This window comes from Pipistrellus kuhlii, unplaced genomic scaffold, assembly GCF_014108245.1.
Source record: "Pipistrellus kuhlii isolate mPipKuh1 unplaced genomic scaffold, mPipKuh1.p scaffold_m20_p_1, whole genome shotgun sequence".
In the NCBI taxonomy this organism is placed as follows: domain Eukaryota; kingdom Metazoa; phylum Chordata; class Mammalia; order Chiroptera; family Vespertilionidae; genus Pipistrellus; species Pipistrellus kuhlii.
In genome coordinates this window covers 57,389,874-57,414,155 of record NW_023425404.1, presented here as the reverse complement: position 1 = coordinate 57,414,155, position 24,282 = coordinate 57,389,874, and positions in this window count along the sequence as shown.

The following is a 24,282-nucleotide window of genomic DNA, read 5'->3' as shown; positions in this document are numbered from 1 at the left end:
TTGACATCTAAAATTTATAAAGAACTTATAAAACTCAACACCAAACCCCCCTAGACAATACAATTAAGAAATGGGCAAGGATATGAATAGACACTTTTCCAAAGAAGACATGCATATGGCCAATTGACATATGAAAAGATGCTCAATGCTAATCATAAGAGAAATGCAAATTAAAACCACACTGAGATATCACTTCACACCTGTCAGAATGGCTATTATCAATAATTCAACAAACAACAAGTATTGGCGAGGATGTGGAGAAAGGAAACCCTTGTGCATTGTTCGTGGGAATACATACTAATAGAGCCACTGTGGAAAACAGTATAGAGTTCCCTCAAAAAAAAAAAAAATGATTTGGCCAGTGTGATTCAGTGGTTGAGCATAGACCTATGAGCCAGGAAGTCACGGTTCTATTCCTAGACAGGTCACATGCCCAGATGTGGGCTCGATCCCCAGTAGGGGGCATGCAGGAGGCAATCAATCAATGATTTTCTCATCATTGATGTTTTTATCCGTCTCTCCCTTTCCCTTACTCTCTTTGAAATCAATAAAAAACAAATAAAAATGTAACTGACTTATGACATAGCAATCCCACTTCTGAGAGTATAATGAAAGAAATCTCAAACATTAAATTGAAATAATATATGCATCCCTCAGTTCATTATAGTGTTAATTACAATAGGCATGATTTGGAAGCAGCCCAAGTATCCACTAGTAGATTTGTGAATAAAAAAGCTGTGGTACATTTGCACAATGAAATTCTACTCAGTGGTAAAAAAGGAGAAAATCTTACTTTCTGCAACAACATGAATGGACCTGAAGAGTATTATGCTAAATGAAATGAGTCAGTCTGAAAAGACAAGTACCATATGATTTCACTTACATTTGGACTTTAATGAACACAATAAACAAAATAGAAACAGACTCATAGATACAGAAAATAGACTGACAGCTGTCAGAGGGAAGAGGGGTTGGGAGCTGGGTGAATAAGATGAAGGGATTAATCAAAAAGAAAAAAAAAACCTCATAGACAAAGAAAACAGGATGATGATTATTATAGGGAAAGGAGGGGGTAAGAAAAGGTGGAAGAGAATAAGGGGGATAAATGGTGATGCAAGGAGACTTGACTTGGAGTGGTGAACACAATATAATATAAATTATATATCTAAAAATTATAATTTTATTAACTAATATCCCAATAAATTCTTTTTTTTAAAGGGAATTTCCTGAAACTGGATATATTTTAAAAGGAAAGCTAGTTATAGGAGTAAAAGAGAGATTGGGAGTTTATTTTAAGGACAGATTTATTATTTATATACTAGAGGTCTGGTGCATAAAATTCATGCACTGGGGTGGGGGGAGGGTTGTCTCTCAGCCCAGCCTGCACCCTCTCCAATCTGAGACCCCTTGGGGGATGTCATTGGACCTAAACTGGCAGTTGGACATCCCTCTCACAATCCAGGACTGCTGGCTCCCAACTGCTCGCCTGCCTGCCTGATTGCCTCCAGCTGCTCCCCTGCTAGCCTGATTAACTTCTAACTGCTTCCCTGCTGGCCTAATCACTCCTAACTGTTCCCTCCAGCCAGCCTGATTTCACCCCCAACTGCCCTCCTCTGCTGGCCAATTTGGTTCTGATTGGTTGGTTTCTATGCCAGTCAGCATCAAACCTCCTAGGCAGCCATTGGCTCCTCACAGTTGACTCAGATTTAGTTCTGATTGGTTGGTTTCTATGCCAGTCAGCATCTCTGGGCCTATCAACAGGTCCTGATCAGAAAAGCGGTGATGATCAGCATCCCAGTGGAGGCCTGGAGAGAAATGGAGGTGCAGCTGCTGGCCAGACTTGGAAAGAAAGAGAGAGGCAAGTACTGATCAACAGCTGCCATAGAGGCTATGGATCAGACCTTGCTTCTCTCTTCATGCCTCTCTCCGGGCATGATTTGCAGCTTCCTCAGCAGTCAGTGCTGTGTCACCTTGCCTGCAGCCATAGCAGTCAGTGCTGGGTTGCTACAGCAGCCCAGTGCTGACTACAGGACTGACTTCTGGTTGGTTGAGCCTGCGGTTGTTGTGTATGTGATGGAGCCAGGATTTTTATATATTAGGATATTTTAAAATTATTATTTTGAAAAAAATAAATTTGGAATTGTATGAAAATTAGTTGACAGTAGTGAGATGATCATTAAAGAAGTGAAACTTGTCTGCTGAAAGAAGAATATATTTTAAGTCACCTCAGCTCTACATTTTGGGATATGTTGATTTACAAGGACACTTCTTTTTCTTTACATCAGCAGTTTACATGTCTGACATTTTGAATTAATGACTGCTACTGAGATACTTCCTGTCTGTAGACCAGACACATTTCAGAAAATTTTGTTTTTAAAAAAATGTTCCAAGTGCATAAGCCTTGCCTTTAGGATTTTTAAACACCAAATATTGTTTCTTTGTTTGTTTTTTTGGTTATGATAACAGAAATGTTTGATTTATTACCAAGGAAAAACCTAGGGTAAACCAAAGTGGAATTTGAGAACTTAGGATACAATTGACCTGAACTACCACTTTTCAGTGGATTTAAATTGTTCCCTAAATGATGAATGGAGTATAAAGACTAAGAAAGAAAATTAAAAGCATGTTCCATACTGATGGACAGACAACATTATGTTTATGCTCTATATAAGCATGGGCTTATTGAGTAAAATAAAGGTTGAGCTGATAGTATTGGAAGAACATTGATACAAAATAGATGGTCTTTCCTTGAAGTAGTTAAGCAAAGGGTGTGATAAATAAAGATCATATCTGACCCAAACTACATTTAGAAGTGAAGCAGTGTATATAAATACTTAATAATTCAATAATTGCTTCTTGAATGCCCACAGTGCCACTGTTTTGTCATGGAGTATCAAAGAGCTGTTCTTTAAAGTTTAGGAGCCCAGAGGACTTGTCCAATGTTTATGAAAGGCCCTTGCTCTTCCTGAAACATAGCAGGGACTTAGACATCTGATTAATGAATGAGTAGAAAAAATAATGTAAGATGAAGTCTTGGTCCTCAAGGAGCCTATTGATTATGGAGTGCTTTATCATTCACGAAATCTACTGACCTACATTATTATCTATCGTAGTCAGTGGTTTTAATTCTGGTTTGTATCCGAATCACCTGGGTAGGCTTCATTTTTTATATGTAGATATTTGCAGCTCAACATGACTTCTAAAACGGAAAGGTGTTGGGAAATGGTGGAGATTGTGGAGGAAGCAGCATTAGCACTCACAGGTGATTTTGGCACACAGCCTTATGCTGACGCAGGTTGTCACAGTGAAGAAGACAGGCTGTTGGCTATGGAAGCAGTTTAGGTTTGAAAATGGCTTTGGCCCTTCCTAACTTTTTAACGTTAAGATTAACTTTTTAACGTTAAGATTAACTTTCCCCCAAACCTCAGTTTTCTCATTCATAAATTGGGAGAAAAACAATAACTTTCCTCATATTACTATTGGGTGGAAGATTCAAGGAGATCACTTATATAAAATGCATATCCTATGGTTTTGTACAGAGTGAACTTCAATAAACTTTTCTTTTTTTCGATTGCTAACTGTCTGGACCCATGACTTATTTTATTTTTCAGTATTGGACCTAATCTGTGAAATCACACTCTTGGGTCTCTTGGGGGAGTATGTTTGTCATTTTCCCTCATCTATTTAACCCCGAGAAGAGAAATTGACTCCTCCTGAATCCAAGCCAGGACCAACTAGACATTTGGTAAGAGCAGGATTGAAGAGATTGTGGCATTTCCGATCGTTATTGACTTCCCTGGAGGATGAATATACTCGTGTTGTTTCAGGATTTCCAGCTAGGCCTGGCCTGGAAACCAGAAGCTAAAGTTATCCCACAGCGATAAGCTCAGGAACTCCATGAAAGGTTGATTTGGATCTAGTTCCAAAGGTTATCAAAGGTTCAGAAGCCAAGAAAGGGATGGCAGTTTAAGGGTTGATGGGAGGGATGAGGCATTTTACCCACAGGCGAAATTTTTGCTGTAGAGAGAAAAAAATGCATTTTAATTGAAGTGAGTTGCCAAGAAAGCAGGTAACTTTAAATGCATGATAAACTGTAATCTGAGTCTCTAAGATAAACAAAATAAGCAGCTGTAACAGAATGGAGTTTATCAGAGTGTGATAGGAAGGTCAGGCTTGACAAATTGGGAGCTGGGATGTTGAGCTGGCTCATGACTATTATATAACTAACATCTCTGCTAAATTTAAACTCAAGCAGCCTTCTCTGGAGGTGTGTGAGTGGAGAGGTGAAGGGGCAGGCTGAAAACAATGGCCATTATTTCCATAATGTACTTTAATTTTAGGCCAGGGCTGGATGAGAACTTTCAGCGAACACGATACTTTTGGCAGTTCTGTACTTTTCTGAACTGAGGCTACCTTTTGCCCCATGAAACCCCCCTATTTTTCTGTCAAACTACTATGTCCAGCACATTTTTCTCAGGCCTCCCTGGAAGTGGGATTGTCTCCGTCTTTCCCTTGCTGAACACAAAACATAAACATAAGGGCATTAAAATGGAAACAGGATCTTGGTTCTCACCATTTCACCAGGCTCCTTAGCACTGACCTCTGACCCTCATTAAGATCCCATGGAAAGTCTGGGTATCTGGGCTGTGTAGCTCACTGTGGGAATTTTGTTGTTGTTATGATTGTTGTTTTTCCCCTCCTGGATTATTTTGGCTTCACCTGGGGCTACGATGTAAAATAAGCCTCTTTCAAGAGCTTTTCCTGATCTTGTTTGGGATAGGGTTAGAGGATGGAGTTTGACTACTGTTGCTGTCAACTCGAAGAATCCATCTGAAATTCATGTGAGAAAAAAAAAGAAAGAAAAAAAAAAAGCACAGCACATCTTCCATTGTCCTGCATTAATGACAGGCAACTTCTTATTTTTAAAAACCCATGTAGAATTGTAGAAGATACTGAGGCTTCATGCTTTTTCCCTCACTTGTTCCTTTTTTTTACAGTAGACTGCTCTATCCGAGCCCTCTCCTTCATTTTTTTGATTTTCTGTTGCACCTCCACATACTTTCATTGAAGAAGACACCTTTCCTGATTATCCCATGGGAAGGATCTCAGAAAAGTTAATGTTGCTTTATTGGAATTCTTTGTTTTTCTTGAGCAGTTTGAGGCTGAAGTCTAGAAATACAATTAGAAGGTAATTTTAAATATTCTGGTTGAGTGGCCAATTTATGTACACATTTAGGAATAATTAGTAAAAGATTTAAGAAACCCTTTCTTATTGGATGGGCATATCATATGTGGAATATTCTAAAATCTTATTAATAGAGTTCATATTTTGCTTTCACTTTATTTTAGGACTTATAATTCTCAAAGATATATATATACATATATATATATATATATATATATATCTGATCTCTACAGTACTCAATCTGCAATTATTTAATGGATGAATTTCTGGAGGAGAAGCAAGGGGAGAATATATAATTGATAGATCAAATAGGCAACTAAATTAAATTCTAGAATGGGTTCTTGCTGTGCCACACCATTCTTTCTCCCTGAAAATACTGGTCCTTCTGCTTATTCCATGCTCAGAACTTTTGGAAAAGTTGCCTCTTTAACAAATCATCCTTTATTGACACAGTAATCACCTATGAACACCTAGAGAGCTTATTTGACTCACACAGAGCAGGCAGTCATTGTAAGATTGTTGACTGATAATAATATGACATGAGTAGTAGGCACAATAAATGACTTAACTACATATAGGATTAGTACAACCTTGTCTTCTGTGTGGAGATAGGATGGAACTAGAGGAGGTGTGTGTCTGTTTAATCCACCTATCCCGTTCAGGGATCCCCAATTAAAGAGCATGGCCCAACATGGCAAAGTGGAGCTACCTTTATTAATAACTGTAACTTATTATGTATAGCACCTAAGAAATTAAAATATTTTTAATTTTTATTATCTTATTTAGTTCTCAGAAGAAAACTGGGAATCAAAATGTATGGACTCCATTTTATGGTAGAAGAACTGAAGCTCATAGGGATTTAAGAATTTGTCCATATTCACATCTTGCAAATAGTTAAACCTCTTACCTGATGTTTTGTTTGGTCTTGTTTCTTTTTACCTCTGGGTTTCATGCTCTTTTCAACCCACCATGCTGTTCTTCTCATTCCATAGCTATCACTGTAATAGTCATAGCTTGTGTGTTTTTTCTGGAGTAACAACCCTGCCACAATGTTATTGACTAGGAGAGCCCCATGACTACTATATGCCCGAGCTTCTGAAATAAGAGGTCTCAAGAGAACCAAAGGTTGCATGCAAAAGAGCCATATGTAGCTCAGAAATTGCACTCTAAGCACATTGGGTTCTCATGCTTCATTTGACAAGTATGATTCTTGCTTTAACTCAGGAGGAAGTTTAGTGTAAACTTCTGGGCCAACTGACCCATCAGAGGGAAGATTAGAACATACCTTTTCCTTTTCTCAGAATCAGGAGGGTACATTTAGTAGCAACTTTCTGAAGGAACAGAAAGTCCAATATATATAAAATTGTCTAAGAAAAATATTAATAGAAGACAGTCATTTCCATAATGTTTCCAAACAATGTACAACCACAAACCATTAATAAAATCCTACTAAGCAAATGAAATTATTGGTAGATTAACTCTTCCCCACCTATCCCTAAACAGCAATAACAATGCACTCTGTGGGGTACTTCCTATTTTATTTTTTAGCCTATGTTTGATTTCAGCTAATTTAGACTTCATAGTCTCAATTCTCTTGTGAAGCATAGCTGTTCTGGCTCGGATCCTTCCATTGACCCCACTGCATTGCCCAACCCCAGCTGCAGAGACCCAGTCTTCCAGATTTAGTAGAGATCATTACCATCCATAAATTTTATGTGCATTAAAGGTAGTTTTCCCCTCTTGTAATCATTATTAGTATTTGATGGCCAAGGTATTATTCTTTATCGATAATTTTATAGATCATAGTTAACTTAGGAAGAAAAAAAAAATCAGACCTGTAATGCAAAGTAGTGCAGTTCCACTTTAGAAAGTGACCTTGTCAAAGAGATGCATTTTTACTTCAATTAAATTCAGTCAGACAGTCCCATAGGTAATGTTAGCAATTATAAAAATACTTTGCAAAAGTAGTTAAAAAACACTCAGAGAACTTTTATGTGATGCTAGTTTTTAGAGCAAGAATGACTTTCTTTTAAAACTTCAATTCTTTATGAGATCATTTTGGAGTGTACTGTTACATAAAACATGAGGTCAGTAACTAAGGCTAATTAAATTTTAGTAGGAGCAAAAGTCACCAAAAGGTTTTTGCATTCATCTTAACCAATTCTAAAACAGTGATACAATACACCATTAATAGCCTTAGAATTGCTAATTATTTCAACATGAATAGCTATATCAGTGCTGTCAGTTTAATTTAATACACTCAGGAGAATTCCTGCAGAATGTATGATTTCTCTATTATTCCCTGGTTTTCAAAACCACTAAAAGCTATAAATTTCTTTAGTTCAGAGACAGAGACTGGTACTCTGGAGACTTCTCACCTTTTTGAGGAATGTTGCAGTTGTTATTTATTTATTTATTTATTTAAAGAAATGAGAAGTACAAGCAAAATAGAAATTCAGGAATGATGGTAGACCAAGTTTAATTCTGTGATTTAGTGCAAGACAAATTGTATCTAACTCCAAAAGAATTAAAATGCTCATGACTTCTATTTGCTTTGGTGGCGTTTATACTTAAGGAATGACCTTAGACTGGGGCTTGAATTGTCTTCTTTTTGGAGAGGAGCTAAAATGAAAGTCTGGAGGAGTGCAAGTGAAAATAAATTGTTTGGCTGAATAAACAAGCAGGCTTTATTCATTAGAGACTTTACTAATTTAAATACTTCATTTAGAAAGCAACAGAGAACAAGTACAGCTTTCTTGTGGGCTAAAATTTCTTCTAGAAAATATTAATTCAATAGCAACTAAATAAATAGTACCAGATTAGACCCTAAAATCATGGAATCTCCGGATGGGACAAAACCTTAAGGATATTCTCTTCATAGCTTTTAATTCAGATGGTCCCTCTATTATAGAGGGACCATAGGAACATAGTGATTGACCAGTCTTGCCTTGCATAACTCTAGTGACAAGAAACTTCCTACCTCATTTTTAGAATGTCTGAAATTTTTTTCTTTAAACCAAATGCTGTCATCCTTGAAATTTCAATCATTTGTCAGTTTATTGTCTCCTGAAATGTGGTAGTTGCCTTGGTTTGGGTGATATTCAGGAGTCTTTTAATTTTAGTGGTAGTTACATTGGATTTGTGATTGGAAGTCTTTGCTACAATAGAAGGCAGATATAACAATGACCTGAACCATAATGGAAGCAGCATAAATGTTTAGAAAGAAGTGTACTAGTGGGATGTCATGGAAATAACACTGTCCTGCATTCGAGGACTCAAATCTTAGCTTTACCTTTCTCCAACTGGACTTCCACTTACTTCTCTGGGCCTCATTTTTTTTTTTTAACCTGCAAAATATGGATGATTTCCTATGTGATCACCAATTATTTTTCCAGCTCTGATCACTCAAGAATCATTGTGAATATCTAGAAATATGGGGAATATGAGAAAAAAAGAATTGAAGATGGCAGTGAGTTTTAAAGAGTGGGTTACCAGCACCATTCACAGAAATGAGAGAGGCAAGGGAGGAGGATAACAGAATCAGTGGGCAAGGAAAGATTGGTTTGAATTGGTTGCATTGGACATGCCTTGACACATCTTTGTGATAAAAGACAGATCCTTGGACATTTGAGAAAGAGCAAGGCGCCATTTTTTAACTTGCAAAATAGAAATGAGATATACAGAGATCTGGGCGTCACTTACATAAAGAGAGTAGTTGAAACCGTTGAGGTGGAGAAGCCTATCAATAAAGACAAGAAGTCATTGCAGGGGTAAAGGAGGAAATGTCCATTGAGATGTTACTATGTGCCAGGCATGTTACTTACTTTGCCGCATTGAATTCTCACAAAAAAAACCTTATGAGGTTTTTATAATTTTTCCTACTTTGCAAAATAGGTAGAAACGATTCTCAGAAAGGTCTAAAATTGCACACAAATAAACTTATAATTCAGATTCGAACCTGTCTGCCTGACTTCTAAATCTCTGTGGTATCAGTCCCAGGTGGGCAGACATACATAAAACAAAGACAATGAGGGGAAGCAATGAGGACACTGCATGGAAATCCTCTATGGAGTCAATGGAGAGACTTTGACTGTGGGAGGTGAGTGCAGCCCAAGCTGGGGAGAGGAAAGGAGGGAACAATTACAATAAACTTGGCAGGGATGCAAGAGGGGTGAAAACTGTAAAAATAAATTATGAGTGAGAAGAAGGTCAATGACACTACCTTAGAGAGCTTTCCAATATATTGATGTTTCAGATTGGGGGTAGGCTATGAAAATGGTGATTATAATAGTAATATATACTTAAAACTTACTATTTGCCATGCACTTTTCTAAGTGATTTACAATATTAACTCAGGTAATCCTAACAACAACTAGCTTATTGAATGGGTTGAGTTCTAAGTAGGGTTCAAGGCAGGAAAACATTTTATTTCTTTTTACACAGCTGTTCAATCCCATTCTGTCAGTTCTCCATGACTGCTCCTAGACAATACAGTGCATAGATCCCCTAACTTTTCTTGATCAGTTTTTCAGGTACCATAGTCAAAACTACAAGCTGTACATTAATATAATGGTTACCATGTGGTGGCAAAGAGAATGAAGATACTCTTTATGCAAGAAATAAAGTGTTAAATAGAAAAAAAAAAGAGCAAGCGACTCTGATAACCTAGCAATGTCTCACAAAAGAAAAACATTCATTTAATTATGTATATATTAAATATCACCAGGAAACTAAACAAAGTACTTTCCAATGGGAAGTGGGCATGGTTGGCTGAGCTCACTGTATAGGGAGAGAGATTTTTCACCGAATATCTTTCTATTCTTCTCATTAACCTATGTGAATGTATTACTATAGAGCTCAGTTAGCTATTGCCACATTAATGATGCATAATAACAATCACCTCAAACTCAGGTCCATGAGGATTGGCTCATACTCATAGGCAAGTGGTTTGGCAGAATGACTTACTTTGGGTTGCAGTTGTGCAGGTCGCCTGTGGTGGCGCTATTTCATTTATCTCATTCTGGAAGGCAAAGAGACTTTATAGTATAGGTTTTCCTACAGTGAGGTCAGGAGCTCCCAGAGAGTTGACTGAAAAAACTCATTCTTTGATCTAAGGAACTTATTTGCAACATTCGCATATTGACTTCTAACACACATGATTAAGCTGGGAAGCATGCTCCCCAGGGGTGAGGGAATCGTGCTGAACAATAATCTACCCCAATATGTAGAAAAATAAGTTTAGTTGAACATAATATCAAATTTTTAATCATTCATCAAATCCCAAATCTCTCCTTTTTCTATGGTAGCTCAGGTTTGACCCACATTTAGAAGTCTGTAGTAGGGAAATGCATCATGGCCAGATTCTTTTCTCTCTCTCTCTCTCTCTCTCTCTCTCTCTCTCTCTCTCTCTCTCTCTCTCTCTCTCTCTCTCTCTCTTTTCATTTCTTTCTTTTTTTCCCCTCCCTTCCTCTTTTCCTTTCCTCCTTTCTCCTTCTTTTTTTCTTTCTTCCTTGTTTTCTTCCTTCCTTCCCTTCCTTTGTTACTTTAGCTACTTTAAAACTTTTAGATGCTATTTCTGGCTTCTCAAAAGTTGGGTCCAAAGAAGAATGATTAGAAGGAGAGAGCAAGTTCTAATGTGTTTCTTGTTCTATAAACTGGGGTCTTATATGTGGCCATAGCAAGGCCATGGTTCTTTGTCTTATGAAACACTTTATGGGTTCATTTGAGATTGCTGTCAGGGACCTCCAACTCAACCATTCCTTGGTTATTAGGGTTTCAGATCTATTGGATGGAATTCTTTCAAATATTTAAGTTCTGCTACTGTATAGGCCACCTATGAGAACAAGTACCTTTACCTACAGGGGTTGATTAAAGTGTAACTTGCATCTGTTGTAGCCTGTGTTCTCATTCTGTTCACAGAGGCAGCTCAAGACAGCCACTCATCATTAAACCTTTCCAGGTGAAAGTTGGTACTAGTTTAACAGCTTAATGTTTACTTGAATTATTTCTTTGGCTTGGTTTGATAGTCAGGAAACACCACGTCTGTTGAAATACATAACTCTAATAAACTGTTTCCACTTCTTATATATCTTTTCCCTGGTTATATTAAGCATTTTATCCCATAGGTTGGAGATGGATGCTGGGTTAGGGAAGTGTGTGACATCCAGAAGAATGGATTCTAGACACAGCTCTGCTACTCACTGTAGAAGTGACATGAATAACAATCTAGTTCAATACCATTTTTCTAAGAAAAGAGGAGACTGGGACTCATATACTTTACATAACTTTCCCTCTTCAATCTGATAGTTAGTGACAAAGCTTTGCCTAAGTCTGTGTTTTTTGAACCATAGTAATTTTTGTGTGTGTGTGTGTGTGTGTGTGTGTGTGTGTGTGTGTCTCCCCCGTGGGCCCCCCCCCCCCCCCCACTGAATCAAAGCAGGAAGTCTTTATTTCTGGTTTAAAAATCTTATTTTTGAGATCTTGTTCTGTTATTGGCAAAGACCAGACCAGGAGAATAGCTGGTCACCATTTTTTATTTTTTTTAATATGTGAATATTATAAATAAAAAAATTTCAAACCTGTCCCAAGAGTTAGAATTTCTTTCTTTTTTTTACTTTTTTTATTAAATTATTATCTGTGTACATATTTTAACAATGCCCCCCCCTCCCATACATACCCTTCCTCCCCAGAGTTTTGTGTCCATTGGTTGTACTTATATGCATGTATACAAATCCTTCAGTTAATCTATTATCTGCCCCAGATCTTAGAATCTTAAGTTTCAGAGATTTGTATTTAGTCTTTTTAAACTACAAAATACTTTGGTTCTGAAATATTCTTCTGAGAGTTCCCAATAAAGACGTCTCCCTTCAGTGCATTCTCCAGTTAGTCCCTCTCTAGGGTTAGGAGGCAATATGCTGAACTTGGAACTCATTGTTTTTAGAGGAAGGTATATCACAAACCTATTAATTGGAATCTAAACTTTTTTCTTTGTAGGAGTTGTGCCACTTACGTAATATAACATTCTTAATTCTGAGTCTAGAGTTCTTCACTAGGAATAGATACCTTCCTTTTTTTTTCTTTCTATTTTTGGAAATTTTAAATTCATTATGTTATTAACCTTTGAAAACTTCCATCCTCCCACTTTGTGGTTGGTCAGCCTAAGGTCGCTCCTCCTCTTTGTCACAGCCTCTCTCCTTGTAAGGTATATTCTGTTCCTTTAGTGCTTCGTTTCTCACACTCAAAATCGTTGCCCTTTGTATGCCTATCTTTGAAGACTCATGACTGTGACCTACCCCACATTTACATGCACAGTGCAGATGAAAGGACAAATTCTAACTTCCCTCAGGTATTGTAGGTGACTTGTTTCATATTACTGCTTGAAAATATAAGAGAGGCCCTGAATTATGATCTCAAATTATGTCTCAGAGCTAGCTTTCTTAAAAGTACAATTCCTTCACCAGAGCAAATGAGAGAGCTATTTAAAACAAGCAATCACTCCATTTAGAACTCACCACAAGCTGAAGAACTTTTCTTATGATGATGAATCAAAGGAAGAGAGGCAAAGAATTAAAAAAAAATGAATTTAAAAGGAGTTGTAGACCCATCAGCATTCACTTAGTTTAAACATAAAAATTCAGTTCAATTTATCATGTAAAGAAAAGATTAATCACTTGCAGAAATCTTAAAATCAGTGTGCTGCATTCCAAATTGTTGAGTGAGAGTCATTGTTAATTACCACTATTTGCTCAGTATTAAATTATTTTCATGATTTGATGTTTTGCTGTGGCATGAGTTATTCTTAATTTCCCTTCCTTTCAACACATAAATAAATTCTGTAGTACCCCCTGCCAATTTTTAGGGGGTTCAGATTAATTCCCCCTTCTTTTGAAAAGTTTGCACCTCATGGAAAGTAATCACATGAATATGTACTGTTTCAGTAATCGGTTACCTAACTATTGCTTTCATCTTTTCTGTGTGTGTGTGTGTGTGTGTGTGTGTGTGTGTGTGTGTTTATCCTGTATGCAAAAGTAAGGATCATCTTCTATAAATATTACTTAGGGAATTCCATTTCCATTGGAGGATTTACCTACTACTATAGCTTCTAGTTATTTCTTAAACCAAACCTGAACTCAGGCTTATGCTTCCTGGATTGTATTTCTGTTGCTGGTTTTGGAGAATATTTTTGACTACTCAACATTCATTTCTCCTGTATCATTATCTCACTTTTGCTATATTACATGAAATCATCAATCAAGTTGCCCCATCCTGCTCTGGCCTAGGCAAAAGTCCATGACCACCACTTTTTTTTTTTCCTGGAATTTGACATATCAGAGTGTCAACAGTCTGAAAATGCAGGAGAGTTTCTATCCTGGAGACTGTCCATTTGTCCCTGCTCCCTGGACCATCAATGTTACTTTGACTCTTATGCTTGCTGAGTTGGTTTGTTTAGCTTTCTTTACAGTGCTGTGAGCGACTCAATATCCTTCCAATTAATTTTGTTTTCTGTTGAAATTAGAGTTGTTTTTGTTGATTAAAACCAGCAACTTCAGAGTGAGACCTAATGGAAATGTCCTTAAAAATCATCCAGTTTTGTTGGCTTTCTTACCTCTGGCCAAGAACAGGTAGGCTCTTTGGGAGCTATAATTATGCTGCTTATTTCTCCTATTTTTTCATTATTCATGCTAGTAAACTTACCCCTTTTATTCTTTATAACATGTCTTCAAAAAATTCCTTTTTTATGAAAAGTCACTGCGTTCAACTCTACACATTAAGGTGCCTCCAGAATGCTTAGTACTCATTTTCCAGATCCCAGAAGTGCCACCGAAATCTCTCAGCATTTGCAGTAGGATAAGCTGCCAAATGTTGAGAGAAAATAAGCAAAACAAAACTGAGCCAGGATGCATCCACTTCATTACTTTTCAATAAAATAAATAAAAAACAAATTATTTGTTAGACCAGTTCTAAATCGCTATTATCAAAAGTAACTTACCCATAGAAAAACCATTACTAGACTTCCCTTAAAGAGCAGGAGATAAAGTATAGCATAGACAAAGGTAAATCTTGGCAGATGATTAGTACAAAATATGTTTTTAATTCATACCAGCAGAATAGCTAGTAAATGATCCTAAAATTTCAGCACTTCACACAACAAACGTTGATTTCTTACTCATTCTGCAAGGATTTCTGTGTTTCATAGTCTCTCAAGGACCAAGTAGATGGAGGCATTTTGTTGATAAACATATTTCTTTCTTTTGCCAATATTTCATTGCAAAGCAAGTAACACGATCACATTATCTTCAGTTGGGCAGAGAAATGAAATCCTTCCATGTTTTGGGAAAGGTGTAAATATTTGATAAATAGTTTTAATGATTACATTTGATGCCTCACTTCTTATCTGTACTTCTCCCCTCACCATGCCCAGCATTCTTTAGCCTCAAACTGCCCACCTCAGTCCAGGCACTTTTCCTAGGTCTTGCCTTTGAGTTAACTGATCTATTACTTGATTTCCTCAAAGACACGAATCAATAATAATTACATATTGAATTGATTGCACCTTTATAGTTTACATAGCATTTCTATATAAAATACTTCCTTTGACCCTCATAACCACCCGGGGACATATTTGGGACAGCGAGCATTGATTCCCTTTCAAACAGATGACTAAACTAGAGAGTAAGGAAGCAAGGTGCCTGGCCTGAATCTTCAGTTTTAGAGCTGGGATTCAAACATCATATATTTCCATTCTAAACCTGTTGCCCGTGTTTTTCATGACACATTTACACAATGAGCAAACAAGGCATATAGCTCCTACCGATTTTACTACCAAATAGAAGAGGACCTCAAGAAGATATAAATTCCTTCCAGGACCAAAGAAATGAAGCTGTACTGATAGGCAGGGCAGCCCCTCCAGCATATTCTGATCACTGCAAACAGGTCCCCAGCTTTTTAATACACCACATAGGTGGCTGCCTACTTCTCTATCTACTTCAACAACTATATGAGGAAGGGGAGCAGTGGTTCTTGAGTGAGTGTTTCAATGTCAATTAGTGAAGAAGATGAGAGAGGGGCATATAGGCAAAAACTGCTTTAAAGGAAAGCAAAGAATTCTTCTGATATTGCTAGTAAAAATGGTGGCTAAACTAACCCTGTACTTGCTAAGAGTTCCTACCTTCATCTCAAAAGAATAGCCATGCATACATTTTTAACATCCACTTGTAGGTTCAGAAATTGGCCTAATGTAAGTCAATTTAACCACTGAGTTACTAGGAAGTAGTTTGTTACAAGAAGTTATGGTCACTCCATGCCCTGCAATGTCCTATTTCAGACAGATGTCAATGTGTCTCAATTTTTGGATTTGTCACCACGGGAAATGGAAACTGTGGCTGTGGACTAGGACTTGGCTGTCTCATGCCACTCACTTCCCCTGTCAATCTCTCAACTTACAGGAGCAAGTTGTTGATCAGACATGAATTTCAAGGTGACAGGAAAAGAACAGTTGATGTATAATTGAAAAAAAAAAAAAACCCAAAAAACTCCACTAAAAAAGTCCATAAGACAGATGAATATGTGAAATTGTCTTGCAACACTTGCCACTGAATATAAATCACTGCCAATCACGGGTAAACTTTTCCAGTAACTCAGCCTCATGTTCAACACTCCCCTGGGAGAGGTCCTCATTTCGGTGCGTGTAACACACCTGCAGGCAGGCCTCCTGCATTTGCCTACAGGAAGGTCATTAAAAGGCAGAACAAATTAGGGCAGCCCCCCAGCAGCAGCAATTAACCTTTGGGAATCTGGCAGACATAGGTATATTTTAAGACTGCAGAAGCCACTAACCTTTTTGTTATTTAAAGAAGTGAACAGAAGGAGGAAAATCTGAGATGCCCTTTGCCAACTTTCTCTTCATCTCCCCTTCTATATCCCCACCTCTCTGTCCTGACATTCCTCTCTGTTTTATTCATCCTATGGCTGTCTTTGAGTCCTGTGGAGTCCCCTGCTCATGTTGAGTTGGTGGCAGTTGTAACTTGGTGCCAGTCTGAAGTCCCCTTGTGGGCAGCTCTCAAGAAGGTGACTTCCATGTAGTTCAGTGAGGTATTTTCTGATCCAAGTCTATCCTGGAGGGATGTGATGCAGATCCCAAAGACTCCTGGCCTGATTCCATATGGTGACAGGTGCCACTGATGCTTTTCTATATACGTCACCCCTGCTGGTGCCTCTTGAATGCCCATCCATCTCCTTCCCATCCTTCTCCCTCTGGCTCTCTGGTAAAGAAGGAAGCCCATCTTCTCTGCAGGGGAGAGCAAACAGTAAGTTGGCTCATCCATCATTGCTTGTGTCAAGTGCAAGCTGTGGATGAATGTTCAGAGACTGACACAGCACTGGGCAGATCCTACGTAAAATGCTCCCTTTCCCTGTTGGCTAGGAATTTCTGATTAGGAAGAAAATAATACCCACATTATTTAAAAATGTTAACATTCAAAAAATAGCATCTCACTTGAATAGCTGCTAATTCTATGTCTATCAGTGAGGATCACTTACATTTGGATCCTAATGTAGCAAAAAGAATATTTTGGCTTTAATTTCACTTTCAATTAATGATGTTTCATCCTAGAAGAGCAACAGTAAAGATAAAAGGAAAAGCAAAGGACAATAGTCTTGAGTCTTTTATATCAAGTGTCATTGATGTACACCCATTTAGGAGAGAAAGAGGGAAAATTTAATTTTTATTTTATTTTATAAAGGAACCAGATGCTATGATTTTATTTTAAAGTAATTCCTGGATTATTAAGCAACAATGTAAAATTTTAATCTGGCAATTCATGACTGACTGTCACAAGAAGACACTTGTAAAGAAATTCTAAGAAGATAACTGATTTGGGATTTGATGTGGCTTGTGGCAAAGTGAAGAGATGCCAGGATGGCCCAGCCTCTGAGGAAGCCTCTTTAATTTAAATGTGCATGCTGAGATGCAGCTGTGCTGATGAATGCAGATTTATTGGACCTGGATAGAAGGCAAATGTGTAACTAATTAAACTATCCTGGTGTCAGCTATTCTGGCCAACATCCCCCTTTTTAAAAAGCATCATTGTTTAAATGTATTTTGGAAGCAAAAAGTTACCACTAAACTCGTTGTTGAATAATATCTGTGGAGGAATGCTAAAGCAATTTTACTAAGATTTGAAAAAGAGAGTTTAGGGATGACTAATTTAGAGGTGACTTTATGACACACTATGTAATAACTGCTGATTGACTATCCTTGTCCTCTATGTGAGACTAGTTTATTTTCATTTTATAAGATAAAAAGGGCAAGTTGTCTAGACAAGGTATAGAATGGTATATGGAGCACATCTAGTTCACCTGTCCCACTTACCATGAGACATTGGAGCACAGAAAAGGGACTGAGTGAGCATTGAGCCAAGCAAGCTTCTCTGTTTCCCAATGGAGAGTCCTCCCATTGCATTACTGCCAGCCAATGAAACATTTCATAAGGCTAATCTTTTTAAAAATGAAACTCATTACCAAAGAAAGTATTTGATTTAAAAAAAAATCTTGACAAGATAAGTGGCCCTGACCAAGATGAAAGCAAAGAAATGGGACTGGTTGGCATCAGAATGCTTGAGTTCTGTTACCTCTTACCCTTTGCAAAACATTAAATGCTTCAGACTAAGCATTTATTTCATCTATACTATGCACACTTTGGATTTTCACTATCTAATGATTAAGTATCTATTGGTAGATTGATCTAGGTTGAAGAGAATATTCTTACGGGGGAGGGAGGGGAGAGGTAGTTTCTGAGGCAGTGCAGTAAATAATGCTTTTCTTCCTTGCCCAGATTCGGAACTAATCAAGAAATAAATCAGCCATGAGCCAATGGAGTACTGAAAGATATCCTTTATTACTGATAAAATTTCAACAATATATCGTAGAGTGCATTCAGATGGGCTAGCTGAGCTGACTCCCAGGATCCAATGGGCTTTACTCCTCAGTCACAGGTGACAGTGACCTACAGTAGGTGGCAAGGCCAGCTCCCTTGAGACAAGGGGAGGGGCAGAGTCATATCAAATTTACTAATCTGATCAGTAACTCCGTTTGCTCTCAGGTCCTCATTTTTGCTGATGAAATTAAAGGGGAGCAATGAGATCAGTTTCTCACCTTGAACTTTCCCATAGGTAGAAATAGGTGGAGTAGATACATGCCTTACCTCCTAACAAGGGTATTTGAATTTTTTGGATTTTGCTTTTTATGATGCTTTCCTTCCAGTTGGCTATAAAAGACATGAGACCTAACATTTTTGGAAGGCACCCTCCTTCTTTATAAGATTGGGGACCAGTAAATATGTGTGAGTGTGTGTGTGTGTGTGTGTGTGTGTGTGTGTGTGTGTGTTGAATGGTTTCCTTTCCATAGGGCAAGGGACATATCTCTCTGGTGAAGGTGGGAAGAGAGGAGGGAAGAAGCATTTAGGTTTATTAAAGAAGCAATACAAAGTGGTGGTGGTGGGGGGAAGAGCTAACATTCAATTTCTAATATTCAAATAAAGATTTTGACAAATAAACCTGCACTGGGTGAGAAGACTAGAGATTTAAAAAAGCCAAGCTATGCCGAAACCGGTTTGGCTCAGTGGATAGAGTTTTGGCCTGCGGACTGAAAGGTCCCTGGTTCGATTTTGATCAAGGGCATGTACCTTGGTTGTGGCACATCCCCAGTAGGGGGTGTGCAAGAGGCAGTGATCCATGATTCTCTCTCATTGGTGTTTCTAACTCTCTATCCCTCTCTCTTCCTCTCTGTAAAAAATCAATAATAATAATAAAAAAAGTCACACTAGAAAATTCATTTATCCCAAATATTACTGAGTTCTGACTATTAATGAGAGACTGTTCAAGACACTGGGTATACAGAAATGAGTGAAACTTGTTGATGGAACTCTGCCCTTGCTGAGTTTCTATTCTAGTGGGAGGAATTGAGACCTAGAGGGCCTCCCATGGCATCTGCTCTGCTGAGGAAATCAGGGCAGAGCTGAGTGCCAGATGCCTATGCCACTTCAACAGAACAGTCAAGGGGCCACCAACAAGCCCCGATCACATTGCAATGGGCCATACATTAAGCACACCAGCCACTGACTTCAGATCTGAGTGCCTCAGAGGAAATAGCAATCAGTTGAAAAAGAAACATGAGGACAGAGATGCCAACAGATCTGAAAACCATAGAGACTTAGAAAGCATCTTCCCCTACATTACACCTAGATAACATTTTGAGTAGAGAAGGGAGAAGATTGCAAAATTTGCCAGTTGCTGGATCTCCAATGGGCAGTACTTGAGTGGCTCTTGATTAAAAGTTGTTAAAATTAATAAACCAAAACCTCATTTAAAATAGAGTTGGGAGACTAGAAGAGAGAACTCTCACATAGGTGTCCCTCAGCACACACTGCTGACCTGACCCCAACAGGAAGTGATACAAGGAAAATATTCCTCTTTGTCCAGTGATAGCTCAGCCAATGGGAGACTGCCATAACTTAGCCAATGAAGTCACTATACTTTGAACTTTCAGTTTTCTCCAAGGGATTCTTTGTTTATGAAAGCCCCTCCAAGTCCATAAAAGGGCAATCCTCTCCTTTGTTTCTCTGGACTTCAGCATGGCTCACCATTAGATCAGGTGCTCCAAATTGCAATTTTTTTTGCTCCCAAATAAGTCCTTTTTGCTGGAGAAATATGTGGCTGTCTGCTTGTTTAAGATCAACAGAGTGAATTATTAGTGAACCTAATGTTTAATCTAAAGGAATTTTTATACTAGAATGGTTGAAATATTTTTATTTGGGTTAAATTTAATTCCTTTTTCCTTCGATCTGCCAGGATGGAGATCTGTCAGAGTAGTGTGGGTAATTTTATGACCTTGCCATAAGATGTTGTGGAGATCATGTCACATACATATCAAAGGTACTTGGATGCTTCATTGCTGACCCTTTCTTCCAGACTATTTTTGAGACAAAAAAAAAAAGAACCCCTTTTTCTTTCCTTTCTTTGAAACTGATATTCTTTGGGAAACTCAATCTACTGACTGGGAATACTTGTAAGTGATTCCCCTTGTACACTTTATCTTAAAGTTTACAGAATGTTTACAGGGTAGGATAGAAATGGTCCCAGGACCTAGGACTTTTAAGGTACCAAGATTCTGGGGAAGTGAAGATGTGCATCCATGGGAGAGAAAGGGAGTTGGTAAGTCACAGCAGGGCTGGATCAAAGACTGCTCAAGGACTTATGTTTGTTTTATTGTGTCCAATGGATCGCTTTAATCTTTTTGTAATGTCTTCTTCCTCTTTCTATTCCGAGTTCAACCCCCAATTTTATCATTCAATCTGCTTTTCCAAATGTCAGAAAAGACTTGAAAATTACAAGTACGACATTATCCACCATTCTCCCTTTGCTTTCTTGTTTCTGGGATTCACTTTTGAAATTCTGCTTCTTTAAGATTCTGAAAATGCGATGCTATTTTGTTTTTTTTTTCTTCTTCTATCTTTTTAAAAATTATTTGCCAGTCTCTGTTATGGGCTGAATTGTGTTCCCCAAATTCATATGTTGAAGCCTTCGCTTACAATATCTCAGAATGTGACTGAATTTGGAGATAGGGTTTTCAAGGAGGTAAATAAGTTAAAATAAGGTGATTGGTTAGGGTTGGCTCTAATACTGTATAATATGATTGACGTCTTTGGGAAGAGGGAATTAGGACACAGGCATATACAGAGAGAAGACCATATGAAGACAGAGGGAGAATATAGCCAGCCAAGAAGAGAACTCCCAAAGAAACCATCCCTGCTGACAACTTGATCCCAAACTTCAGAATTGTGAGGAAATAAATTTCTATCAGAAGCCACTTTATCTAGTTGATTTTGTTACAGCAGCCCTAGTCATTTCCTTCATTATTTTCTTTCACTGCTCATCCCTTAAAGGTATACATTTCCCAAAGATCAGTCAGTGCCTCTATCTTCATGCTTAGCTTTACTAATAGTATACATCTCCACACATTCAATTATTACCTCCATGACTATGAACCTCAAATTTTATTAGGTTGAACTGCATGACATGGCCATTGTTTTAGGTTAAAGTGATTGGCTACTTTCCTGCAGCTCCACACTTGCATGACCCCTTGCTTTTTACACACATCCACATGATTACACCAGAGGAACTTTCTAGATAACACATCCAAATAAATTGACAATCTTCTTAGGAGACATTAAAGTTTAAAGCATTGGCCTTATCTTTGTGCTATTCCTCTCTTTCAGTGTCACATACTATGGTAATTATATGTGTGACACCCACTTCCTTAGTTCAGCTCTTTTGAGTGAACTAATGCGGAACCTAACTCTACCATTTAAAGCATAGTCCTATACCTGTGGCACTCCCATTGCCTTTGAGCTTCTTAGAAATAAAGAATATCAGTCCCCACTCAGACTTATCCAGTCAGATCCTTGGTTGGTGTGTGTGTGTGTGTGTGTTTGTGTGTGTGTATGTGTGTGTGTATGTGTGTGTGTGTGTGTTTAAAGAGGTCCCAAGATATTCTTGTATCAATTAAATGTTGAGAAGGACTGCCTTAGTATATAGTGGTAGCTATGAGAATTCTATCTTTCCAGAATAATTATTAAAATTAATTTTTCCACCAGCAGCAGGAGAGTATAGATAGTATAAGAAGACACTATAGTCTCACATGGATAGAGTATTGCCTTTAATTAAAAAAAATACTGCATATTTGATAGGTGAAATTCTATATTTTAAAAATGTTAATATTTATCCCTCTTTAATGATGGGTGAGGTTTTTTAAATTAATATTTGTCCATGAGTTATCCGTATATAGAATTGTAATTTTATTCTGATCTAATTATTTGTATACTTTTCTAAATTCCACTCTTAGTCTTACTCTTATTACTGCAATGTGGACAACTACTAGTATCCTTTGTTAACATGCTCAATTTGAACTGGAGGATTTTTAATGTCCCTGACAGCCTTGCTTATAAACTATGTAGAATTGGAAGAATAAATTGTTTTCTTCCAAAGTGCTTATAGTCATCTATACAAGTCACTAGTCTTTGCTTAATTCATGAGGACAATTTGAGGAAATTAATGGGTAATAGTGATTGTACAATGAGTGCCACAGTGCTTGATACATAGCAGGTGATGGGGATGATTCTGAACCAGGTTGCAGAGCCCTAATAAAGTGAGGCCCTATTTAGAAGCCTCTCAGAGAAAGAGAGAGAGAAAGAGAGAGAGAGAGAGAGAGAGAGAGAGAGAGAGAGCACACTTCTAGGGAGCCAAGCTGGATATGGAGGCACTGATCACTAGAAATCATGTCCTTTCTTATCGCTCAGAATGATTACTTTGCTGGTTGTGGCGATCTGGGCAACTTGGGAGGTGGCTTGACAAGGTTACTTAGGTCAGAGCAGGATAACAAGCAGCAGAAGAAAGAGTTCTAAGCTATTTTAAGAAAATAAATAAACAGCCTGATCATGCCTCTAAAGCCTGCAGCTTCACTTTGCAGTTGAATAAGCTGTGCTTATCTTCCCTGCTTCTCTTTGTTTATGAGGATTTCTATGTTCTTGCCCGTTGATGGTGTAATTTGCTTTAGCCAGACAAGCAGATACTGTACACAATAAGTTATTCTAAATAAAGGGAGTGATTATTCAAGAAAAATCAAACTGTGAGCCCTAGTACCACTCCTTCCTGGCTGGTCCCAGTCTCCCAGCTTGTTTATTTAGTGTCACCCATAGTCTGTCATGGCTGACCTAAAACTATCAGGAACAGCCATGATGGCAGCCAAGCATAAACAAAAACCTGAACTGGAGGTGCAGAGGGACTGCCATTCCACAGATAAGATCTATTGCTGTAATAGCCCTTGATTATGAAGACCAAAGGAGAAAAAATACCAAATATACAGACACTTTTCTGTTTATTTATACATGAAGAAGGAGGGGGAAGCAAATCATTTACAAAGAAGAGGCGGGGGAAGGGACTAAGGTTCCATTACATGTCAGGGTTTCTCAGTTTATGTAACAAGATGCTGTGAGAGCAGGGGTTTGCTTCTGGTCTCCTTTGTTTGTGTATTGACATTGTGCAATGCTTTACAAAACTGCACACTGGGCCGGAGAGAGCAGAAAGGAAAGGGAATGAAGCTGGGAAAAATGACTGGACTACTTGCCTAGGGAGACAAAGTTTTGTACTTCCATGCAACAATTCCAATGGAGCTATAGATTTAGGCCCCAGATGAGTAGATTGTTAGACCATTGCTCAGGTGACATGATGTGCTCGGTTGTGCTTTTCAGGTGAACAGGATCCCTTCCTCACTGTGCAAGTGCGTGATACATCTCTGAGATGTAACAGGCAGTCTTGGGCGAAATCCTCACTCCTCTGTTTGCCATGGTATTCTGTCCGCAGTAAAATCCTTTCATTTTTTCATTAGATCATTTAATCTTAAGAAGGTTGGGTACTACTTGGAAAGAAAGTTAGCTGGAGATGCTTCTTATCAGAGTCAATAGATGTAAGTGCCAGCTTCAGAGCCAATCTGGTCACTACCTTAAGATGCTCTAAGAGAAGTTTACTTTCATTCTTAAAGAGGCCCACTAGTTCTGGGAAGTAATGGCAATGGATCTCTTCCTCATTGTTTGCCGGTGCCACACTGATGTTGTGCTCATGTTCCAGGAGCCAAATTTACCCATTTCAAGGATAAGTGTGCTTGTCCAACTAGCCTTCTAATTTTTAAAATGTGTTAGAGCACATGTGTCAAACACAAGGCCCGCGGGCCAAATCCGTCCCGCCAGGCCTTGCATTGTGCCCGCACCTCGCTGTCATCATTGCACTCCGCTGCGTTTCCATCACAATGACAGTTTATGACTGTTCAGTAAACCATTCGGCCTGCGTTTTAGGCTGGATTTTAGATTTTGGCCCCTTCTCTGATTGAGTTCGACACCCCTATGTTAGAGGAAGAGCAAGATGCTTCCTATAGGATACTAGCATTGAGGAGTACTGCTTTATTGTTCTCTGTTGGTCAATTACTGGGACAAATTACTGCAAGTCCTTCTTCCCAATCTATTTCCTTCCAGCCCGGACAGCATTGTA